The following is a 12386-nucleotide window of genomic DNA, read 5'->3' as shown; positions in this document are numbered from 1 at the left end:
TCTGTATTAAAAGAGAGGAGTCAGAAATGGGGGAGTGGGGAGAAAAAGCGACCTACGAAAAAAAAAAAAAAGAGGCAACATTCTCTCTTCTGTACTGAAATTAGCGTTTGGAACTAAAAATACATAGAGAAATAGGGGATGAGGGGGGACTGGAATAGCGAAAATAAAAAAAAAAAAAAAAAAAAAGAACCCTCGTATTCCTCCTCACCTCAATCCCGTTCCCCAGTCCCCGTCCAACCTCCTCCGCTGGGTACCTCTTTTGCTTGCTGCTTCCTTCTCGTATTACCGTCTGCCTATAAAAGGATTTTAAGTTAGACTCTCAGACTGCTGCTAAAATCGTCCAGCCATCCGCGATTCATCTTCAGCAACACGTAGTTAACAGGAAGCATCCACTTTTACCGAAAAGGGAAACCAGGTTCCTTTGCCAGCCGAATCAAATTTAATAAATTAAATTTCCAAACTTTTAAAACGCTCGTGTATCGTCCAAAGTTGGTCGCCATTTTTACGGAAGTCGTCTGCTCCCTTTGAAATCAACTTTTACTGCGCGTTTTGAACAGATCCGGGCCCTTTTCGATAGTTTCAGTACATGTCATCCCCCACCTTAGATTTGGCCGAGTATAAATAGACGGACGACCCGGTAACTATGGTCCTTCCTATCTTAGATTATACAGTCATTCCTACGGACTGTCTCTCCCTTTGAACATTCCAATTGCTGATCTCTGGTCGCCATTTTTTATTTCGGTTAAGGTAAGCGTAGAATAATATACACTTTGAACCCTTTGAACCCTTTTCTATCCCTTTCAATATATTTGCCCGACTAAAATATTACAAAAAAAAAAAAAAAAAGAAAGAAAAAAGAAAGAAAAAGAAAACAATAACAAATCCCTGGCGTGTTTGGATTTTCTTTTTTTTTTTTTTTTATCTCAAATCTCCTTTCTTTTTAAAATTATCTTCGTAATTAAAAACAAAAAACGAAGCATTTCTTGTTCAGAATTCTGTATTAAACCAAACCAAACAAAAAAAATATATAAAGAAAAATCTTACGTTTCTGACATTTTTTGGATGAGGATTGATTATTCGTATTATTTGGATTCATCGGACTACGGACTACTGTTCTCATCTTGAGTGTCATTTTTCACGTTTCGATCGATGTAACCCCCGACCTTCGTGCATCTTGTCGAATGCGGCTTCCGTTCAAAATTCAGTGCAGATTTCCAAGTTTGACAAAAAACAAAAAAACAAAAAAAAATCCTCGAGTTCGACAAGATACACCTGAAGAAGGTTGGAGGTTACATCGACCGAAACGTTGTGAAAATAACATTCAAGATGAGAACAGTAGTCCGAAGAATCCGAATACGAAAGAAAAATCTGTATGGTGTATGCACCTGTGATGAAACAAAAAATATCACATTCCAAAAATCACGTAAATTGATCAAGTATTTTTCTTACAAAAATATCATGTTAGCGATTAATGGCAATTCGTAGGCATTACAACAATCTCGCAAGTTTGACTCATGTGTTATCTGCCTGATTCCTTAAGATTATTTTCCAGATAGTGATGCGAGACAATTGCTCTTCGGTTACTCACAAAATTTTATTTTTATTTGAAAATAAAACTATTTGATCAGTTTACGTGTTTTTTTTTTTGTTTTTGTTTTTTTTGGTCTTTTTGTGCTTTGTTTTTGTTTATTTGAATATGACATTTTCGTTTCGTCAGGGATTCGTACATCTACATCACACAGATTTTTTTTTTTTAATTTTTGCCTTTTAATATGAAGTGAATTCTGGAAAGAATGATTAAAAGAAAAACGAATTCTTCAACTTTGTTATTTTTTTTTATATTTTTGACTATATTTGCTGTATTTTTGAAAGACAATTCAAATCAAATATTTGGAATACCTGGAATTCATGCGGATAGGTGAGAATCGTGAACAAATGGGATATCAGAGCAATAATTTATATTTAAAAAAAAAAATGGGAGATTGTGCAGTAAAGTTAAAAAATTCAAAAAGGTAAAAGAAAAAGATCAAATATACAACCAATAAAGGTTACTTTTCTACACACCTGCATCATTTTTTTTTCAAGTTTTTAAAAATCGTTATTCCATCTCAAATATTTGATTTTTACGACAAAATGGCGGCCTAGATTTTTCTTCGTGAGAAACAAGCCGGCCGCCATTTTGTTGGCTAATAACTCGTAAAAATCGAATATCTTAGATGAAATAAAGGGCTTTTAAAAACTACTTAAAAACACAAAAAATGAGTATATAGAAAAGTAACTTTGACTATTGTAACATTTATTTTTTGTATATTTGATTTTTTTTGGGGGGGGGACTAAACTGCACATTCCTCCAAAATGTTGCGCATTTTTTCTCAATAGTCAACAAAACAAAAATGTGCGAAAAAAATAGATATACCGCATATAAATGTTACCAAAGACAAGATAAGTCACTCTTCTGTTTACCTGGATAAGCTTTTTTGTTTGTTTGTTTTAACATTGTAAAACGTTTCATCTTGAAGCAAATTTAGTGTAAAATCTGCTGATACAAAAAAAAAAAAAAAAAAAACTGGCGGTATCATTACAGCATTTTTTACTCCAGATAATCGCTAAAAAATAAAAAATTAAACAAAATACTGATGGAAACCAATCCAATAAATGTCCCTAATCGCGCGAAAATGTAACACTAGTATTTGTTTAATTTTCAATTTTTGAGAGAATTTTGGGGTTCCAAATAGCTATAACGAAACAGTCATTTTGTTTCGTTCTGACTAAATAGATCTGACACTTTGTTTCAAAGTTAATAAACACTTTAAAATAAGTTTTTTTGTTGCACAACGTTTTTATTTTGTTGACTATTGTAAAAATAAAAATAAAAATGCCTGAAATGTTTATATGGTCTTACAAATTTTTTGGACGTCTTTAAAATCTGGACGGGTCCTGGATATGACCTTAAACTATATCCGCTGGTGAGGCCCCCAGCCTGCGGGCTTTGGGGAGTATGGAGCCATCCTTTAATTGCCATTGCTCCCAGGTCCACTCTCACCCGAAGAGGTAGTACCTGTTAGGGTTAGGGTCCCAACTATGGGTTAAATAGAAACCGACTTGAAAAAAATATATATTCTATTAAAAAACGTTTCTTCAAAATAACTGGATTCGGCATTGAATAACCTGAAAAGGGTTGATATGCCGTAAAACAAAAACAACCAACCAAAACTAAAAAATCTGGAGTAAAACAGAAGTTACAAAAACGGATAGTTGTTTCATTGTGGCTGGCTTAAATAAACGTATAAATGTACACTTGATATGGCCACCTTAGAGCAGCGGTTAGCTTGTACGCTTCAGTAAACTATTCTCTTTTTTTTTTTTTTTAATTTAATTTTCACCCCAAACAAGGCACAGTGCCACTTTGATGTACGGGGCTACTATCGGGGACATAAGTTGTGGGGGTATTATGAGGGGAGATAAATAGCAAGATGTCTGATTATATATATATATATATATATATATATATATATATATATATATATATATATATATATATATATATATATAACTACTTCATTTACTCACATAAATTTAATATACGAAAGTATAGATTTATGCGTAAACTTTAAGTATTTACTTCAAAAGTGCTCAATACGTAGGTAGAGCTAGTTAGTAATTTGTTGTTGTTCCTTCTTATGAAACGGATTTTTAATTTAATTATAATTTGATTCTTAAATTATCAATCACATTACTAATATATATATATATATATATATATATATATATATATATATATATATATATATATATATATGTATATATATATATAAACTATACTCTATTATATTTGGTAAGTGAGGCGAGGGAGGGAGTAAAGAAACTTTTGCTTAACTCGATATTGTCAGGGAGCAAGGAAATTGTCATTATTAACATTATCATATTTGGTAAAAGGTTTCAAAGTCTTTTAATACAGAGGTACTAAAAATTTAATTTTATTTCGTTTTCCTGTTATTTTTTTTCGCTCAATCTTCTTTTCAAGAAAAAAATTTCAATCGATTTCATCGATTACAAATTATATCTGGTTGTATATTTCTTTTAGCACCATAATTTAGCCATTAATTTTCATTGTGTTTGGTACAAATATCAAAATGCAGATGGCTTAAAACTCTTTTCGGTAACAGTATTTAATTTAATTTAATTTCCGTTATTTCTTTATCAGTTCTCCTTAATTTTATTTCCTTCTAGAATAAAATTCAAACGTTCATTCTGGCCTAGCAAGTCTATTGAATGAAACCTCTTTTTATTTAAATCACGACTTCAAATGCGGTCGTAAGCTTTTATTTCGTTTCTTCTTAGGTGAGATTTTTTTAATATAATAATATTCGTAATCTTTTATTTTACATTAATATTTAACAAAATTATTTTTAAAAACTAAATACGGTTTTTCTTGTTTGCTTTGTTAAAATACACTTATTCTCCTTAGACCAGAATAGGTAGCTATCTGACACATGCATTTGCATATAATATGATATATACATGTATATTTGCATAATATATATTTCGTTATGCAAAATATTTATATATAATACATTTGTATAAAATTTATTTATAAATCATGTAAATATTTATTTGTCATATGTAAATATTTATATATCACATGTAAATATTTATATATAATATGTAAATATTTATATATAATATGTAAATATTTATATATCATATGTAAATATTTACATATAAATATTTATGTATCATATATTTTATATATATTGTGCGTACGTACATATATATCATATGTATATAAACGTATTATATATATATTATGCATATATATATATCATATGTATATATATAATACGTATATATATATACGTACATATATATTATATATATATATAATACGTATAGATATATAGATCATGTGTATATATACCATAATTATACATATATATGCATATGCATATATGTATCATTTAAATATTTTCTCCGTGCATAAAATTAAGTTAACTTAATATTATGCACGTAGAAAATATTTAAATGTGTTAACTTAATATTATGCACGTAGAAAATATTTAAATGTGTTAACTTAATTTTATGCACGTAGAAAATATTTAAATAAATGTATATTTAAATAATAAATTAATTACAAATAATACGTCCCTGAAATGTGGGGTAGACTAGGATAAAAACAAAGGGCAGATAACCTTTCCCTTTAAAGCACTCAGGTAGTGAACAAAAAACACCCCACAGTATCGCTTATAAAATACAGCGAGCAGTACTGCATGTGAAAGACTGTAATGCTCCTCATCTTGAGTTGAACATTTGGGAAGTGATACACGATATACCATTAACATATTAAGCGATGCTCTTAGTGTAAACAAATCGAGCTTAGGTATTCGGAGGATGTCAAAACATCGTTAATTCACTACCCGCACAGCAGCTGCCGTTTAGCGTAATGGTGTGAAGCCTTGGCTGTCGTACGGGCGGTCGGATTTCGATCCTGGCTTGAGATACGTGCCTGTAATGCCGCACTGATGAGATATGTTACAGCGAAACAGCATATATATGTGTGTGTGTGTGTGTGAAAGTGTCTGCGTGTGTGTGTGTGTGTGTTTGTGTGTGTGTGTGTGTGTTTGTGTGTGTACATTTCCCTACGCAATAACTCTGTCCATTTTAAGTCTACAGACTTGAAATTTGATATACAGGGCACTGAGATTTGGGAAAATCGATGTGACCAGATTTCGGCCAGAAATTTGGCGATTAAGTGGTGAAAGTTCAACGATTTGACTTTTGAGAACCCTACCAAACTCCTCCGACAATTTTTAGTCTAAACATATATGCTCTGTTTAAGTATGATAAACAAATTTATATCTAATACATATTTATGTATATTTTATCCATATTTCTATATAATATGTATATATTTACTTATAAAAATATTCATATGTATTTATGTATAGTTATATGTATAAATAAATAATTATATATATATATAACTATATATATAAAAATAATTATATATATATAACTATATATATAAAAATAATTATATATATATAAATAATTATATATATCACTGTATATATAAAAATAATTATATATATAACTATACATATAAAAATAATTATATATATATAACTATATATAAAAATAATTATATATAACTAAAAAAAATAATTATATATATAAAAATAATTACATATATAGCTATATATATAAAAAAATAATTATATATATATAACTATATATATAAAATAATTATATATATAACTATATATATAAAATAATTTTATATAACAATATATATAACATAATTATATATATAACTATATATATATAATTATATATATATATAAAATAATCATATATATATATATATATAATAATCATATATATATATATAAAATAATCATATATATATAAAATAATCATATATATAACTATATATATAAAAATAATCATATATATAACTATATATATATATATATAAATAATCAAATATATAACTATATATATATATAAATAATCAAATATATAACTATATATATATAAATAATCATATATATAACTATATATATATAAATTATTATATATATAACTATGTATATAAAAATCATTATATATATAAACTATATATTAATAAAAAATAATTATATATATAACTATATATAAATAAAAATAATTATATATATAGCTATGTATATAAAATAATTATATATAACTATAAAAATAATTATATAACTATAAAAATAATTATATAACTATATAAATAATTATATATATAACTATATAAATAATTATATATATAACTATATATATAATTATCTATATAATTATACATATAATTATATATAACTATCTATAATTATATATAACTATATAAAATTATTTACATAATTATATATAAAACTATATATATAATTATATATATAATTATATATATAACTATATATAACTCTATATATAACTATATATATATATAACTATATATAATTATATATATAGTTATATATAATTATATATAAATTATATACAAGTATATATATATATATAATTGCAGTAGTAAGTGTTTAAATATATATGGCGATATAATATAATTATATATAACAACATATATATATATAATTATATAGATATATATATATACATATAATGTATATATAACTATATATATACATTATTATAATTATATACATATAATTATATATAACTATATATATAATTATATATAACTACATATATATGATTATATGTATATAATTATAGTAGTAAGTTATAAAATATATATGGCGATATAATATAATTATATATAACTACATATATATAATTATATACGTATAATTATATATAACTATGTATATATAGTTATATATAACTATCAATATAATTTTATATATAACTATATATTTATATATAACTACATATATATATTTATATATATATAAATAATTATATATAGATATAATAATATATATAATTATATATATATGTGTGTGTGTATTTATATAATTATATATAATTATATAAACATGTGTGTGTATTTTCTTATGACATGTTTTCCATAACTTACTATCTGGCTCTACTCACCTATTGAGCACTTATACATATAATATTATATCTCCAGGGGGGGGGAGGCTTATATCCACCTAAATTCCAGTTAACGCATCATGCGATAATCGGCTGCTCCGATAACGCAATTTCATCGGCAAAGGTGGAGAGTACTGGAATCTGGGATGTCTTGCTGTCACTAGGACTGCAGGGAATACCACCAGTTGTTCTCAAAGAGAAATCTTTGACAACGGCTTGTGTGACTACTCCTAGTGAGTATATAATATATACAAAATAATTAGTTATAAGTTGCTATTACAGCTATATTCTGGGGAGAATGTATTAGGGGTTTAAATCCATTTGCCGATGAGTATCTTTTATGAGGAGTATAGATTAATGTTGCCTTGTTGCTCGACGTTTGGTTTAAAATCTTCCCACCCACCCTACATTTTCGCCCGATTTCAGACATGAACACATACATCACCCTGTTTATTTCGGCTTTTTAAATTCCTGCAAACCCTAAACCTCTACTCGTACCTGTCTAACTTGAACGGTTATTTCCACACCTTTGTTGCATTGAGACCGAAAAAAAAAAGGTTTCGATTTCTGGCAGTTTCTGACACGCTGACAACGTCACCTGTCAACGAGAGTCACACTCGTTACCCTACGCCGCGCCTCGCGCATTTAGCTTTTTCCACCCCCGCGCCCAAGTCTCCGCTTGCCCCACTGCAGAGAAGCTAGGCTGGAGATAAGTTTGTACGCCTAGATAGGTTGTAGGTGCGAGGAGAGACCTACATGAAGATAGGCAGCTAGGTGTGCCGTTTTGTAGCGGGTTGGTAGGTAGGAGGTTTCTGATAGGAATTTATCGTGAAGAAGTCTTAGCGGAGCGTAGACGTAGAAACAGATATGCTATGTATGTACATACCAGCGGATATAAAAAAATATGTATCGCAGATTCTCTCTCTCTCTCTCTCTCTCTCTCTCTCTCTCTCTCTCTCTTTCTTTCTTTCTCTCTCTCTCCCCCCCCTCATATATATATATATATATATATATATATATATATATATATATATATATATATATATATATATATATATATTAATATAATAACTCGCTGGTATTGCAGCATTGAACCTTACAAGGCCTTCATCACCAGACATGATTACGTGACCTTATATATATATATATATATATATATATATATATATATATATATATATATATATATATATATATATATATATGAAATTCTGAGTCTTAAACGCTCGTCTAGCGTTTTTCCTATGTTCGTTCATTTTGCATTAGTTCCAGCTTTTTCTTTGTCGCCGAAGAGATTATACCGATTTTCCACAGTATATTATTACTGTTTTCGGTGTATGGAAACCAATGGTACGACCTTGAAATATGTATATATAGTAACGGACCCCTTAATATACTCAGTCATGGATATGCGAGCGAATTCATGAAGGTTAACTAATTTGCATATTCCTTTGAAAACAGAATATTAATAAATTTCTAATTCGTTCCTATTAGATGCTTCATATCATTTCCCTATTACGTTTAATTTTATTTCTGCATAGTTTCTGTATGCTGCATAATTGCGTAGAATTTAAGATCAAAATGTTCTAGCACACGGAATTGTCTTGTTGGTGTATGTGCGGAGAGTCTCTACCAAACTCTTCTCTGAATATTTTGTCTACAGGGTCTTGCTATATAGGATATTTAGACATGTAGCCCACTTTCGATTTGTCTTTTTAGCAGATAAAATAGATGCTAAAGGGTAAAATTGAAAATATAAAAACATTGACCATGTCATGATAAAAGTCGACCATAGATGTTTTTGTTTCTGCGCGTGCGCAAATAAAAATTTATAGATTAAATAACGTTATTAGTTTTTTGCAGATATTTGTATACGTATGGGTTTAGGTAATGCGCTAACGTATAAGGCTAGAAAGCTATCCGTTTTGGTTTCGATTCTAACTGATGGCACACAAGTCATTTTTTTTATTCTTTTGAAATCACTGGTATGTATTAGGCACAATATAATAATCGATATTGGTTGGGTGATTATGAATACGAAATCTGCATCAATTAAAATATAATATTTAATCGGATTTTACGACCAGGCAATACCACCGGGCGGCCTGCTAATATATATATATATATATATATATATATATATATATATATATATATATATATATATAAACAGATAGGCATACAGGTTTCTGCTGCCACTCTTTCAAAGAGGCAGCATCTTTAAGCCAGTTTTCTTTTATGAAACCGGCTCTCTATAGGACCTGCAGTAGAAACATGTCTGCACATATGTAGCCAATAAAGTTTATATGAATGAATACACAATGATTAGGTTCTTTATATTTAGATTTAGGAAAAACAACAACACTCTCTCTCTCTCTCTCCATCTCTATCTCTCTATTTCTCTCTCTCTATCTCTGAATCATTTGTAATTAAATTTATTGTTTCATCTAACCTGTAAAAGTATTTCAAAATGTTATTTGATATTTTTAATTTGAATTGCTTTTAGTATTTCGAGTTCATGACTGTTAGTCATGCGTTCGAAAAAAAAACGTATTGTTTACTAAAAACATTATAAATTATAGATGTTGACATGTTATATATGTGTGGTATGTATTATATATTCCATATTTTTATATAAACTATACTTTTTTATATATTTGTGTGCGTTTTGTATATTATATATATATATGTCTTATATTTGTATATTATATATATATGTCTTATATTTGTATATTATATATATGCCTTATATATATTAAATATATATGGTCTTCGAAGTTTTTAACCTTTAAAACTATACAAAAAATATTTTTTATCATTCGTTAGAAAACCATCTAGTCAGTAAGTCATTTAATCACCTGCAATCACTGCATCAACTCGTTCTCGAATTTACTATAGTACCAAGAATTTATTTTTCAAGGGATCATCAGTTGTTTACCATGAAACACTGTTTCGGGGATTTAAAAACAAAACAGTATATTACATCATGGCTCCCCAGCAGTGTTGATCAAATACCACCACCCTTAATCTTAGGAAGAAGACATGTTACAAACATTTGATCCAATTTCCTATTCTTAATTGCAATTACTAACTTTTTTATACTATAAAAATGAATTTCTTACCTATGCCATTCATCAATTTCCACATTTAAAATGGATATATTTTTTAATTTTTCAGTCTTGTATTTATAAGATTATGGATTAATCCATTTAACTACTTATCACCCCCACTATAATTAGTATTTAGTATATTTACATTCTTATTAATTTAAAATTAGATATATAAAGGTTAAAAATATTTTTACATATATATATACATATATATATATATATATATATATATATTATATATATATATATATACGTGTGTGTGTGTTAAATTTAATATACAGGGTGTCCACACAGGTGGCTACATTATGTAGCATGACTGTGTGGAAGCATCCTGTAGATTATGTGGCCACACTTTGTGGGCACCCTGTATATATATATATATATATATATATATATATATATATATATATATATATATATATATATATATATATGTATGTTATATATAAATGTTTTATATATTATATGTATGTTATATATATTTTATATGTTATATATTTTATGTTATGTATATTATATATGGATTATATATTATATATGTTTTTTATTATATATATATATTATATATGATATATATATTCTATATGATATATATATTCTATATAATATATATATATATTCTATATAATATATATATATATTATATAATATATATTATGTATATTATATATGATATATATATTATATATAGAATATATATATTATATAATATATAACAGATATATTATGTATAATACGTATATATTATATATAATACATATAATATTTATTATATATAATATATATTATATATGTATTATATATAATATGTGGTATATATATATTATATATATTATATATATCATCTATATATAATATATATTATATATAATATATATAATATATATTATATATAATATGTATATATAATATATATATGAAATATATATTATATTAAACATATGTAATATATAATATATATAGATATATATATATATTAACATATAATATATAATATATATATATTATATATTATATATAATATATATGATATATAATATATATTATATATAATATATATTATATAATATATATATAATATATAATATGTACATTATATATAATATATATTATATATAATATATATTATATATAATATATATTATAGATAATATATATATAATATATATTATGCATAATATATATATAATATATATATATATATATTTATAATATATATTATATATATTATATATATAATATATATATTATATCTAATATATATTATATAATATATATACTATATAATATATATATTTTAAATATATATTATATATAATATATATAATATATATATTATATATAATAGATATTATATATAATATATATTATATATAATATATATACTATATAATATATATATTTTAAATATATATTATGTATAATATATCATATATATATACATAATATATATATTATATATAATATATATTATATATAATATATATATTATATATATATTATATGATATATATATATACTATATAATATACTAGCGGGGGTACCCGGCGTTGCCCGAGTGTTTGTTTCCGGGACGGGGGGGGAGTTTTAAAAAATGTTATGGTAGGTAAGTAGGAAGGATCAAACCCGGAGTCATGAGTAAAAGTAGGAAAATAAAGTGTGAAAAAAAAACAAACAAAAAAAAACATCTGCAACGTTAACCGT

At 25.9% G+C, this 12386-nt stretch overlaps 1 protein-coding gene across 1 annotated transcript in view; it reads left to right on the top strand.

Annotated features, from left to right (window-relative positions):
• Positions 1 to 313: 313 nt before the first annotated feature.
• LOC145266597 (uncharacterized) overlaps positions 314 to 12386 on the top strand; it is a gene marked incomplete at its 3' end in the record, with an annotated part of 71427 nt that continues 59354 nt past the window's right edge. Inside the window, 1 exon segment of the mRNA XM_080122449.1 lies at positions 314 to 747.

The sequence above is a fragment of the Euprymna scolopes genome, chromosome 41, assembly GCF_053919585.1.
Source record: "Euprymna scolopes isolate OS-2025 chromosome 41, ASM5391958v1, whole genome shotgun sequence".
Classification (NCBI taxonomy): Eukaryota; Metazoa; Mollusca; class Cephalopoda; order Sepiida; family Sepiolidae; genus Euprymna; species Euprymna scolopes.
The sequence above is the reverse complement of the archived record's forward strand: the minus strand, read 5'-3'. Positions and strand labels throughout refer to the sequence as shown.